Source organism: Cygnus atratus, chromosome 5 (assembly GCF_013377495.2).
Source record: "Cygnus atratus isolate AKBS03 ecotype Queensland, Australia chromosome 5, CAtr_DNAZoo_HiC_assembly, whole genome shotgun sequence".
In the NCBI taxonomy this organism is placed as follows: Eukaryota; Metazoa; Chordata; class Aves; order Anseriformes; family Anatidae; genus Cygnus; species Cygnus atratus.
In genome coordinates, this window is record NC_066366.1 from 55,944,307 (window position 1) to 55,958,747 (window position 14,441).

The following is a 14,441-nucleotide window of genomic DNA, read 5'->3' on the forward strand; positions in this document are numbered from 1 at the left end:
ACTGGCCCTGCCTCTCAGGGTGTAGTATGGAGGATGCTTGGAGGGGGTGTAAAACGATGGCTTTCTTTCAATTTCTGCTTGATTCTCTTTTCTTGGTATCCCACAGTTTAGCAAACTAGGAACCTCACACAGGAAACCTGTCTAGCCTTGTGGAGCTGACCTGGAGATGGTTCCCAATGGATGGGAAATGGAATTGTACTGGGGACAATGAAGAAGCGCTGTGTCAACCCTTTCATTCATCTGTGGATTGAGGATGGCTCACTCCTCCTCTCCCTCAGCTCTCTGGACCCTCCTCCCTGTGTGAGCTCCCTAGTCAGCTGGGTGCGGTCTTACTTACCTGTGTGTCTCTTTCTGAGGCATTTTTTCCAGTCTCATGCTTCCAATATTCTGTGTCTTTCCTGGTAACATGTCAATCAGTATTCACCTGGGCTACCTTTAAGCTCAACATTGCCAACACATGCTCCCAGCCCTGCTGCAGACACAGTCCTCCAGGGAGCCCATACAATTTACCTGGCACCTACACTCCTCAGCTTCTCATCCAAGTTTGGCCACCTGTGTGGGCTCTGAGTGATGGTCAGTGGCTCACCTGTCACTTGGCTTCCTGCTACCAGCTTTGAAGTGGCCGCTGAGCTGAAAGCCCCACTGAACTGTCAGGCATTCTTCTGCTCTAGGCCCTCAGCCATGTGAAACCTTCAGAGGGGGTGTTAAGGCACTGACTAGCAGTTCTGACTAGCAGTTTGAAGTTACAAGGCTATTATTTTAAAATCAGGGGGTCCGTAATTCAGCATCACTTCTAAACACAGTGCTATAATGCTTTCTGCACACCAATAAAAAAAACATACAGAAAATATTTTAGCTGGTGGTGGCTCCTAGTCTGGTGCAAAATGGGTCTAACAATGTTACTTCCAACACAGCTGTACCAGTTAACACCACATAAGCACTTGGACTTAAAAGTACCTTTCCTTGTAATTCTGCGGAGTCGTACATGTGCTGCATTTCTGAAGGGGCTTATGCTGTAGATGGGTTGTTAATCTCTGAAAGGTTGGAAGATTTCAAGCAAAGATCTTACAGAATTTCCTATAAGCATTTGTACTAATTAGCTCAGATTCAAATTGTTTCACAAAATCAAAGGGGAATTAAGATTTTAATTTCTTTCTTCCTTTTTGTTTTTCTTCATTATTTGACAAAGCCTAGAGACTAATCCCATCTTAAACATGAATATGAAATAGACTTAACAGATGTTCTGTCTGCTACAAAACTTTATTTAAGCAGTCATGGTCTGCATGTAATATGCACATGAAGGTCAAAGCTTGTGGATTGTGGTACAAAAACACAAAGCCTTGATGCTATTTAATTATTTTTATTTGTAATTTTTTCAAGTGAGTTGAGTGAATGATTAATGGTATTGGCTTAGAACAAGCACAATGCTGGCAAGCACTGTGCAAATGTCAACATTGTGAACATACCTCTGTCCTGACCCTCAGCACCTTTTCTATTCCCATTTCCCATCTCTCTGGAACAGATCCTACCAGCCCTGTGCCAAATGGACTTCTGTTTTTCTGAAGCACACAACAGCTGGAATGAAGTTGGAAAGGATGTTTGGATTCCAAAGCCTGGGATGCCTTGCTTCTGCTACTGTACAGTGGAAGCAGCTGCATTTTGGAATATGGCCTTTCCTCAGGTGAATTCTGTTTTTACGGGGACTTTGCATGTTTTACACGTTACCACCTACATTTTGAAGTAGTAGAAGCACTGCAGCAGCAATCTGTTCCCTGCCCTTCTAAATGGCTTGGCTGCATTACGCCCTGCAGGGCCTCTAGACCCACTGTCCCCTTCTCTGCAGACTGCCTTTGCTAAAAGCTGTGACCCAATTGCTAAACACTTGCCGAAATTTGAGAGGATTGAAGCAGATTTGTGGCTGTGCATGGCCACCATGCAAAGCTCAGTGTCTTTGTGTGAACAGGATAAGCATGTTTTGAACAGAGTAGGTTTTTCCGCATTCCTTCTTTTTTATTGTTATTTTTTTTTCTATTTTTCTCGTTTATTTCCTTTTGGAAAAGGAGTTAAAAAATCTAGAAAAAAAATAGTTAATTTTAAAAATCTTATTTCCATGTGGACATTTCTGAGAACTGGTGAGAAAACTGGAGCAGAAAGAAGGGAGAAGTAAACTCCTGACCACTGTTTTACTACTTCCCGCCTGAAAGAAACGTAGAAAGTATTTGGAAAATGTGAAAATGCTATATTTATCTCAGTATTTCTCACAGTAGACATTTTTTCCTGTCCATAAAGCTTCATAGGAAGATGCTTTCTCAGAGTTTTGATAAGAGATTCTTATATTTTAACCATCTCTGCTTTGTTATGAATAATTTCCTGTGTGGTTTCAGGATTTTCAGGTGTCAAAATTTTGAAAAGAAACTCATGCCTGCCTCCTTAGAAATTGCCTTGAGCTTCAACTAGCTCTTGTAACAAGTCCGAGTCCGCATTAGCCACAGAAGTCAGATGTGTCTGGATCTAGATTTCAAACACTCCGGATTCAAAGTCAGTCTTAGGCCTTTTGGTTTGGCTCTAGCAGTGGAATTTAAATCCCTTGATTAGGACTTTAACACCCTCTGTTTCAGGCTATTCAATTTGTGTTTGCCTCTTTTTGTGCTGAGTACATCTTGGAGTGTTGTGTAAGTTACTTTGAAAAATATCCATTGGCTTCTAAGGGTTTTGAACTTGGCCTTTAAATCATGTTCAGATGTTTCTCTTAACTAATGTTTTCATTAAAGTTTTCTTTTCTACCATTTTTCATGTATATGTAAGTATGTGTGTCCATTAATGGTATAATAGTGCATTTTCTCGTACTTTTTTTGCCTTTTCACTTATGACAAAGTGGTTGTAGAGGATGTTGTACACTCTTCTAAAACAATTTCAGCTTCTTTATTGACTTTTTTTTTTCCATTTTTTCCCAACTTTTTCATAGTTGTTTTAACAATAGCAGGACAGGGCCTTTCAGACGATGAAGGAATTGGTTATCTGATCACGTACTTTGTCTTTGAAAAGAAGAAAATACAAAGACAAAGACAGAATGTGATAGAATTTTATTTAATGCATTGGCATGAAGTGTAAATACATACTGCATACAGATACTAAACTTTCCTAGTTCTGATATGAAATAATTACCCTGGGGACCTCTGTGTGAAGTAAGTCCTATATAACCATTCAAATATGGATAATGTGATTCAGGTGACCTCTTCTTAATACTAAAGGTCATCCATCAAGTGTAAATGTGAATGTTTACTTAGTTACAGATTTTATTTCACCTTAGAAAATGAAGAGAACTTTTTTTTTTTTAAATTTAGTATGAATAACTGTTATTTTAGTGACACACACAAGGTACCACAGCATATATAGTATCAATCATATACATTTTTTGTAAGTCTGGTGTTCAATTTGGCTGATGTTCCATTCAGAGACTTGGTATACTCCATGAAATAGGGGTCTCTTGTACAGATCTGTAGCTAATCAATTAGTGTCATCAGAAGACTTAGTTGTCACATTTGGACATCTAAAACATAATATTCCATTCACAAGTTTCCATTGTTCTTCCTGCCCCCATTCACTCATGGCAAGGTGATTCCTGTTACATATAAACAACGGAAACTAAGACTTGTGCTGTTTGCTTCAGAACTAGATTTGGCATGCAATCTCTAAAATTTGCAAGGAATAATTTGTAAAATTCTGCTTATGGTTAGCCCTTTTTCTGAAAGCCTCAAAATAACCCCCAAATTATGCCTTTTTTTTTTTTTTTTTGGTGGTGTTGGGACGTATATTATGTGCAATTAAACTAGTTTTCTGGACACTTGGGATCTTCAGCTGTGATAACTTTAAAACTTCTGGTACACAGAGAGTCACTTCACCTTTCTGTGTCTTGGTGTCTCCACCGGTAGAAAGAAGATGATAATGTTTAATTGTCTCCAGAGAACATCCATATCAGTATATACTTATTTTTTCCAAAGAGCTTTGAAGGTGTAAAATGGGATATTCTGTGAGTGCTGAAGAACTATTATAGGAACTGAAGAATTGAGGCTTTTTTTTTCATGATTCAGCAGGAGTTAAACTGTGACCTGGTATTGAAATGGAGGTTTATCACTGACTTTGGTGCTAAACAGATATAGGTAGTATCAAAGTCCTATACAATAGCCATCCGTACCATTTATGGCTAGCAGTGTGTTAAGTTGGAAGTGAAATGGATTTGCTGACCATCCTCTCTCCCAAAATGGTGCTCTAGAAAATGCTATCATCTTATCAGCAGTTCATTAAATGCCTTCTTTTTCCATTTGTGACACTTGCTATCTCCATGGCAAGTGGTAGGGGATCCCCTATCCAAGCAAGGTTTACTTCTAATTTCTCCATAGTGTGGCAGTCCACATCTACTAAATTGTGTTTCTATGAAGTCCTGTTGCCAGCTGATTTGCTTTTCACCATGGCAGCATTGTTTCCAGTCTCTTAAGTAATTCCCAGGGTGGCAGTGGCAAGTGGTAGTTCTGTACATTAGTTTGAGTTCTTGAATTAAAACATAGTGGTCTTACTGTAGTCCTCTGAATGCTAATGTTACTGTAGGCAGGCAACTTCTTTTTTTTTTTTTCATTCTTTCTCCAGTCAAATATGCTGGAGCTGCCACATCTTTTCCATTTCTAGTTACTTAAACATCCCTTTTCTCTTCATATGTCTTCTCCAACTGCTCAAATTCTCTTCTATTGGAAATACACAGACTAAACATATTGGGAAAGACAAAAAGAAGTTCAAAAAATGTTCAGAGGATGACTCTGAATGCTTCTGTAATTCTAATTAATTTTTAGGGCTTATACAAATTCAGTTCAATCTTTGCATTATCTCGTGGTGATTCTGAGATGACATGAGCCCATAGTAATGGTATAAACTTGAAGTTTTGATTAAAAAGGAAGATAAGAAGCCAGCAAAATTTACAGTTACTTTAAACAGGTTATTTCTGTGATTTGAATGAGATCTAGAAGAAAAAAATCAGTGGGAATGGAAAATTTTTAAAAGACTGTTGAAGATACACGCAAAAGAAGGAAGGAAGAGGGACAAATGTCGAGGAATTTTGGGGCTTTGCTTCAATTCTGTTCCATTAGAGTTAGCAAAGAGACAACCCAGTAGCAAAATAATAGTACAGAAATGTCAGGGGAAAAAAAAATCAATGATAGGGAAAATGTGAGTCTGAAGAGTGGAAATAGCTCTGTGTTTTACATGGTGAAGAAAAACATGGTAAACTGCCTTGGAGCAATAACTGAGACCTTTCTTAATGCTTTGAAGGGAGATTTACCTTCCCGGAGGGAAAAAAAAAGGGACTAGGAAAGCATTTGGCCAGTTTACCTGCTTGTGAGAAACTCACTTACCTTGAACCCTGCAATTGGCAAGAGTAAAAAAAAAAAAAAAAAAAAAAAAAAAGCACCAAAAAACGTCATGAACTTTCAGTTTATGTCTGAATTAATAACATATGAGGGGGAACAGAAGATGGAAGATGGAGTCCTAGTGGGCATATCAAAAAAAAAAAAAAAGGAAAAAAGGGCAAATGTATCAATTTCTTTCCCTAGATGCAGGAAAAAAAGCAGAGGGCATGTAAGTTTGAAGGCTGAAATAATGTCAGAAGCCTAGGAGCCTATGAAAAATAAAGTCAAACAAACACAAATGGTAATGCAGAAGGGGCATATTACTGCCTGATGGCACATACATTCAACTCCGACAGGAAGCATGTGCACAGCCTAAAAGGAAAGTATGTGAGCTTCAGATTTCATGGAAAGTGACAGTACCATATGTAGTGGCTAATGAGTTTGTAGTTTGCTAACTATGCCTAAAAAAGCTTATACAGCTGCTTAGTGAGATCAGATAGAAAAAGCTCTTCCTAATTCTCTCGGTGGGTAGCTGGTTCAAAGAAGGAAGCACTTAAACTCTCTGAAGCTGTTATTATTTCTATTACTTTTCATAGCATCTGGAAACTTAAGTCTTTGGCTGATTGTGCTGCCTGTTTTTCCTGAACTGAACTGCGTTGACTGCTCCAAGGAGTGTGTTGTCTGAGAGTTTCTCAGTAATATACAGTTATGTTGAGCTGGATATTGGCTATGGCTCCTCTGCAGAGACTGGTAGGCAAAAAATAATACATACTTTTGTTGCCTTCAGTGGAGTTCAGCCATTCACATCAGCTAATTATGTTACCGTATGAGTTCAGTAGAGCTAGGTGTGTCTTCAGTAGAGTCATGTTAGCCTGAGTAGTCAGAGGGACAGGGATGTTTGGCTTTGACAGAGTTGACAGAGCTTCGATACTTTGAAAATCAGCTCTGTTTGTCAGTAGAATCTGTGGTCTTTGCTTTTCACATTTGTGAGGTTCTAACAACCCCCCTGTAAATATTTATTGCAAAAAATCGGGTTGTCTGCGAATGGAAATGCGGTCAGAAGAGCTTTCTGCAGAATCTGACATCAAATTGCTGAAACAGCTGCAAGAAAGAGCAGAGAGATGTGTGATGTATTTGGATTGCAGGGAATTAACAAACAAGATTTTGATTATCATAGGCAGGTGCAAGAGATGTGCTTTTCCACAGTTACTCTTCAACATATATATTGACCACATGGTGCATGAAAGTGGATCAAGTAAACTGCAGCAGCAGCGTAAAAAACACATAATGACTGTACAGAAAGAACAATCCAAGCAGGGAAGAATAGATTAAGGCCGTTTTATTTGCACGTAATTTTTTCCTTTGTGAAAATGCTGAAGATCTTAAAAGCCTTGGTAAATGCCTTTAAGGGAATATGACAGAGAAAGGACCAAAAAAATCAATAGTCTTGATTCTTTTTCTCCTAGTTTGCATTAGTGTAACCTACTGGCTGAGTCTGTGTAATTTGGATGTCATCTAAATTTGCAGTTCAGACAGACTACTAAATGTAGCTCAACAAGACAGAGCCTTGTCTGTCTGATTGTGACTAATGTAGAGAAAATGAGGTGTCTGATAGGGAGCTCAAAACTGCCATTTCTCATGTAAACTGGAGATTTCAATTTTTCATTCCTTTTCAGTTAGAAATTACATCAGGAAACAAAGCACACATGGAAAATGCACAGGAAATCTGGCTTTTGCATCGACCATTTTTTTGCAAATGCTGCAGCCTTCTTTGATGTCACAAAAGATTAACCAATTAGTGAATTAAAGAGAAAAATGATTTTTTTGGGTGTCATTAATCAAGATTATTTCCTTTACCCTGGGGGGAGGAAATACCATAGGCAACAAGCTGTAATAATGCTCAATGAGCTCTAATTTATTTGAACTCCTTTCTAGGCAGAAGCTATGGAACTTCTTTCTGAGCACATTTGCAGGACTGCTCTTTAAGCTGCTTAGGCCTGGCCAAAGAAATTGTGCAGGAAATTAGTTTCTGCCCCTTTAACGGCTGGGGTGGGAGATGAGAAAGCACGTCTTTAAGGCAGTGATGAAGAAATGGGTTGACACAATGACAGCCTCTTACACATCTCTTTTTATTGAATACAGGAAGACATAAGATCCTTTTAATTGCTCATTTTCTACCTGCCATAGAGGACAACAGGAGGAACAAAAGAAAAAGTAACAATGCTTGTCAAGCTATCCTAAGGATCTAATTCTCACAGAAGGTTGTCCAAAGGGACTTTGTAGTTCTCTGACATGTTATACTACAGACCCATCTTGTCTGCTGAACACCACGAAGAAGATGCTAATTCCTCAGACTGCTGTCTCATGATAAATAGAAGCTCTGATCTGAAAACACTTAGGGATAAGTGAACTTACACAGGCAGGCCTGCCAAAGTCTATAGTTAAATAAACAAAAAATGGTAGGGTGATCATTTGATCAGTCTCTGACGTTAATTTAGAAGAGTAACTGACTGACTGAATACTGGATACTGTTTTGAATCTTCTGAAACATTGGCTCAATAGCTAAAAGAACAGTTTATTCTGTATATAATTAAAATTGCCACAAGAAAGACAATTGGGAAAGCTTATTGTAATGGAAAATCTGGTGTCACGTCTCAGAGCAAACTGAAGTGTTGCGTTAACCACAGCATTGCTATGCTTAGAGACTGGTCCAAAACCAGACTGTGCAAAGACTTTCCTTGGATTTAGTGAGTATTGCAGGAGGCACAAATAAAGAAAGCATCTGAGTATCCAGTGTTCACTGATGAACTGGGAGCAAGAAAGGGAGTTCATGCTAATTTGAAATTGGCCAAGGGGAATAGTAGATTTCCTGGCTTTTAGAAACATCTGGTTATTCATTAACATGTAGGTTTTATGTGCTTTTCCCTTGGACAAGCACAAGTTTTGGAGATTCCTCGTCCCTATTTTCCTTTCCTTTTGTTACTTCCCAGGATGATGCAGGATTTCTTTCCATCCTTCTCTACTTCCTTCTCTATTCAGACAAAAAATCCCTTTGTTGAAATTGCTCATTTTAATGTTTGATTGTTTTTTTATGTCAATTCATTCCATATCAGAAAGCGGTGGCTATTAGAAGGCATCCTGTTTTAAGAGTATTTTGGGAAAATTTTACAGATTTGTGAAGTTACTCTAGTATGACATTTTTTTGGAATAACTTTTGGCTTTGAAATATAAACTGATCATGGTATTTTAAGTTATTTTGTCAGAACATTTAAAAAAAAAAATAAGAATACCCAAAGAAAAAATACTTTGATCATGGTGGTGAGACAAGGTACATATAAAAAGTTAGTATCTTCTGTTAAACCAACTGGCATAGCTGAAGAGAACAGCTGCTATGCCTAGCTGGTGTGAAGTGGGTGCAGCAACCCTGAACTCCAGTTTAAGAAATAATAGCTAGGAAGAAAAAGTTACAACATGGTCCAAAGACTATATCCTCAGAGATACTTTTATATTTTTTTAAATATTAATTTACGATTTTTTGCTCTGCTTTATGAAGCTTTCTGTCTAAAACTTGTTCCCAGAGTGGGAAAATTCTTCTCCATTCATCCTACCCCACTGTATCCACATGCCCATCCAGCAATTTCAGCCGATTTCTGACAAGTGAGGTGATGGATGTCACCTCAACCTTACCCAGAACACAGTACTGCCTTCCAGTTGGTCTTCAAGTAACAAAGAACCACGTGCTGTGGGTTTGTTTCTGTAGGTTCAAATGACTGAGGCTAGAAACAGATATTTCAGAAGGCAGGGAGATGCTGAGGGAGACATCTCTGACTTGGTTTCCCCACCCTTTTCTCTTTGCTCCCTGCAGACAGAACTTTTCCCCCGATCTTTTTGGTCTCCTTTCAGTCAGTGCTATTGGGCACAGCTGAGGACTGGCACCAAGGCTCTGCTCACTTCTTACACCAATAGCATCTTTCTGCCCTACTGGTCCCTAAAAGCAAGTTAAAAAATGCCCCCATTTCTGCAGCCTCTGCAGCGATAAGCTGTGGCCTGGAACCCATACGAGGAGAAAGGGAAAAGGGCTGTCATTTCTCCATAGTATTATTTAGTATAAAAGCCACAAAAATTCTTGCAGCTGACTTTAAACAAAGGAGCTATTAAAATATCAGTCATTTCAAGTCTTTTTGCCTTCTGGAGATGCATGCCATGATTAACTCATGTTTCTAAAGATTTCTCTCCAATTGGGAGTGAAAAAAATTATATTAATTAAACATTTCAGATTCTTATCCAAAAACAGGTTGGAATGTGATTGAGAGGAAAACACCTCCAAAATATTTTAATATCCATTTTCACGTGCCTCTGTTTGAAAAGACCCAAATGGTGGCATGTGTGGCACTACCCTATGCTTGATTTCAAGATTGTAATTGCTTCCCCTCTGCTTTGTATGAAAGTTAAGACAAACTCAGAGATGGAAAAGTTACTGTCTCTTGCTGTAGGTACACTGAGCATGCAGAGCTGGCAATGTTACAGTTCTTCTAAAGCCTCGTCTGAAAGCACTTCAAAGGCAAGCAAAAAAGTCTCATTGAATTCATCGCCTTTTGCACAGGACCTTGGGGATACCATGCTGCAGTTCTTATGCAGTATACACAAAACTCCCCTAATGTGTATAGGGCTTTTTCTTTTGTGTCTCTCTGCATGTATGTATCTCAGTGTGGCTATAGAGCAAAGATGTCATTTGAGGTTTAGCTGTATTGGGCATCTGAGTATCAAACACAAAGGAGGAAGTGGGAGATAAAAAAGGTAAAGCAGAGATGAACCTTATCTGAAGTCCTGCTCCTGGTACAGTCAGTGGGAGGTTTATTTTGTATGTGGGACGTCATCTAATATAAAAGCCACCCACTTCTGTCAGCCTCCTGTGGTTTTTCAGGGTGTCTTTATTTTCTCATACATAATAAAACAGGCTTGTCCTTTAGAGAAAAAGATGATTAAAAAAATGACCTCATCCATGAGGAAGACTATGGCTGTCTAATTGAGGGGGCAAGCTCAGAAATCCAAGCTAGCTTTGTCACAGTAAGGAACAGTTGGTGAAACCCATCTGTCCTCAGCATCGAGCCCTTGAGTGCAGCAAAGAAGAATGACAAATACCTGTACCCAAAGTTAAATTCCTGGAATTCAGTTTCCTTACTGGAGATGGCAGGTGAGAAAATAGATTCTACGTATTACAAAATGTTGGCATTTATTTCATTTTTCTTCTTGAGTAAGGCTATTGCTGAGCTCATGACCAGCCTGAAGTTAGAAGGCATTAAGTCATTTCCACCTTTGGGTGGGTTCATTTTCACATAGCAGCTGGTGGTTGTCCCTCTCGCTTTTAGATAAGAGTTTGTCGTAGAATGATATCCTCTTAGCAAGTCCCAGCCAAAGGCAGGCTGGCAGCAGCTGGACTGGGACTTGTTAGCAAAAAGTCTCATTTTTTGCACTACTGCAAGACACTGGCAAGCCTCCTCACTGTTGGTTGCCACAGTGTGCCTATGCAAAACAGGACTTGCATGCTGGAGAAAGATGGCATTTTCTGGGTGTGATGCTTGTAACTTCTATTCTTTTTTAAATTGCCTTCCTTCCTTCCTTCCTTCCTTCCTTCCTTCCTTCCTTCCTTCCTTCCTTCCTTCCTTTCTTCCTTCTTTCTTTCTTTCCTATATTATGATTTTATGTTTGGATATTTTTTTGTGGGGGGAGGGGGGAGTATTGTCAGCCTTAGTGTAGTGTTTTGGACTTTGTCTTCTCCTATCTTATTCAAATCTTTTCTACCTTTTTCTCCATTTTTCATGCTTTATTTCTGACTCTGACTTCTGTTCCCTCATTCTTCTTATCTCCAATTTCTTATCTGCTTTTCTGTACATTTTCTTGGTATTTCGATTTTCCTATATTTTCCTTGCTTTTATTTTATTTCTCAGTATTAGCTCTTTTCCTCTGCTCCTAGTTTTCTCACAGTCTCCTCTCTTTTTCTCGTCTTTCAAAGCTCCAATTCATTGATAACTGTACTGAGAGAAGTAAAAGGAGTTTACAGCAAACTCAACTGAGTTTTCTAAAAACTTGTCTCCCTCTAATAGTTATGCTCATTATGCATCTATAAACGATTTGCAATGGAGGCTGGGATGGTTCTGCTTGCTTTATCTTTTTCCAATGAATTTAAACTGCCTTTATTCATTTTTCTGTGCACAGATTAGCTTTCATTTTTCTGCTGTCCCATGCGTCCCTTAATCCATTGGCATATTTATAACTTCTGAGTTAAAATTACTTAACAAGAAACAGTAGTATGCATTTGAAACATCACTATTTAATCTCTTCTTTCGGGGGGGAGGGAGGGGACGGTGAGGGAAGAGAACAGGACTCCTCAATGCTGCAGAATAGCCCTTCTGAAGAATATCTTTTCCTCAGCTTTCTATGCGGGCTCCTTGTCTTCACCATAATACCATTTAGAGAGGCACTGTAATGAATCTTAGAGTATGAACTTGCTGTAAGGGCTTGATGGGCTCTGCTGCTCTGGCTTTCCTCCATGTGGCACTGGTTGGTTTTGAAATACAGATTTCCAAGCTAGCTCTTAATTGGGCAAGTTGCATCTCTGAGGAAGGACCTTGTGTATACCCCTTCTTGCAGCAGCCCATTGTTTTATAATGTTCTTGCACTAAAGCAATGAGTATTCTATTGCCTTTGGAGTTTAAAAAGAAAAACTTTGAGTATAAAATGCTGCCAGTCCTGGCCAAATTCTGGAAGCAAGGTGCAGCTTGGTGACTTTTTCAAAATGTATTTTGAGATTTTTAATTCTGCTTGCACTTGTGCAGCTCCCAAGAACATTCTGCTTGAGAACAAAGACCCGGGCTGGGTCCTAGGAAGTAATCTACGCCGTACTATTACTTTGTTCAAACAAAACCTTGCTCCCCACATTGCTCATTCCATAATGTGAGTCACCTGTAGCCAGGTTCCCCCTTGCAGTCAGTGATCAGGAGATATTTGGGCTTTTCCTAAACTCCAGCTCCTCCAACCACATCAATAACAACAACTGCAAATCAGCTATCTGCTCTGTTTCTCTGCCTCCTTCAACTCCTCTTCTATGGATGATAGTTTCCCCAGGGCATCCTCACCCACAGGAGAGGCGATGCTTGGAGCCCCTATGCCGTCCTGCAGGGTATTCTTAGAAAGCCTGCAGGGTGCATCCCCTCATCCCTGCCACTCATCTTTAACCACCAGGTTTTTGCCAGATAAAAAATGGTTTCAATACTAGATTCTTAGTTCCATATCAATTTTGACCTAGAATTTTCATCTTCTGAAAACTGATCAGCAAGACAATGTCTTTGTTTGTTTAGAAGCTACTTAAAAATGTAGCCATACATACAGCTCTTTCCTTTTAAGTTCTACTCCTTTGACAAGCTACTTTAGGAAGGTCTGACTGTACATGATAAGGTCATAAATCTGATGCACAGATGGTCCAATCGTCTTTGTAATTATTGTATTGCACCATTAGATACACAAGGGTTTCATTTGTTTAAGATATATATTTTCTTGTAATTGGAATCTGTCATGGCAGGTTGGGTTGTCTGTTTGCTGGTGGACAAAATGTTCACGTAACAGGTTTACTGGGATAGCTTTAACTCAATGTGAGGATATTTTTTCCCTATCTTCCAATAAAGAATAAGTCATGTGTAATATATGGTACTGTTGGCTGACCTAGCGTTGTCATAAAGATAATGCGTCCGTTGAGGGAAGCATTCTGTGTGAGGTTAGTGATTTGTTTTTAGAATGAGTTTCCTATTAACATTAAATAGAGAAATAGTAATTATTAGTAAACTGCTCATTTAAACCCACAATGAAACAGCCCTGCTTGGTTGGGGTAGAAAATAGTATGGCTTCTACAAAAAGATGATAAAGAAAATACTGCTTAATCATTTGGCTAAACAAAAACCCACATCCATTTTTGTCAATTCCTGAGATTTAATTAAAACTCAGAGGTTGATTCCTAACCAAACCAAACCAACGCCTAATTATCACAAGTGTTAATTACAAGCCTTGCTTTAACGGAATGACTAATAGAACAGAATGGCAAACGCCTTCCCAACAGCAAACAGATTTACTGACAAATGAAGCAGGATGCAAATTGAGGGCATCTTTTAGCCTTTGAAATCCTGTTTTACCTCTGCTGTGAATAATAAGTGGGAATTGTTTTAGCCCATGTTGGGGATTGTTTATCAGGAAATTCTGCTTTCTATTTGAGGCAATGAAAATAGAAATGAAAATAAGGTAAACACTTTAATACACAAATCCTTTTTTCTCCAGTAGCATATTTCAAATACATGAATACTGAATAAAAGCAGGAAGTTGGTCTGTTGAGTGTATACTTCCAAACAGCTACTGAAATCACGTTGAAGGTAAAATACAGATTTCAAATGTGAGCACTCCAGGAAGACAGACATTTATGAAGAGCTTATAACTGGAATTGGTTTTGGACAGCTGTTAATGCCAAAACAGTGCCTGTTGTCAGAGACCATATTGACTTCCTACTCAGGAAAACTAACTGAATTGCAGCCATAGTAATGACAAATGTTATAGCTTTTCATTTTTGAGCTATAGAGATGAGGGTTTTTGTTTCCATTCTTCTTCTTGTCTGTGTAGAAAGCTAATCTACTATTTTGCTTCATTCCAGGGATTTGACGTGAAACATAGTTTAAGATTTCAGGTCATCCAGGAAACTTTACACTAACTTAGGGACAATGGAGTCCAAACATAGAAATAGGATAGCTGAGACATTTATTTGCAAAGGTCTGGGGGAATATGTGTGTTTAGAGTTGGAAGAGGATTTCAGTGGTTAATGGTTTCACACACTCTGTCCCCAGACTTGCAGATATTACCGACTTAATTTTGTTTTCTTGGCATATTTTATGGAAGTAACGGAACAGTGAACAACCAGAAAGTCAATCACAAACAAAACTTTTTTTTGTGGTTGGAGGCTGGATCCAAAGATCCTTTCCACTTGCATAATTTGATTACGTATGCATC

The 14,441-nt window shown here is 38.8% G+C and overlaps 1 long non-coding RNA gene across 2 annotated transcripts in view; it reads left to right on the forward strand.

The window, feature by feature from the left end:
* Positions 1-1,535: 1,535 nt before the first annotated feature.
* LOC118250301 (uncharacterized) overlaps positions 1,536-14,441 on the forward strand; it is a 57,680-nt gene continuing 44,774 nt past the window's right edge. For both annotated transcript variants that reach the window (XR_004779410.2, XR_004779411.2), the window contains exon 1: positions 1,536-1,681. This is a non-coding gene — a long non-coding RNA (uncharacterized LOC118250301). The remainder of the gene's footprint in view (positions 1,682-14,441) is intronic.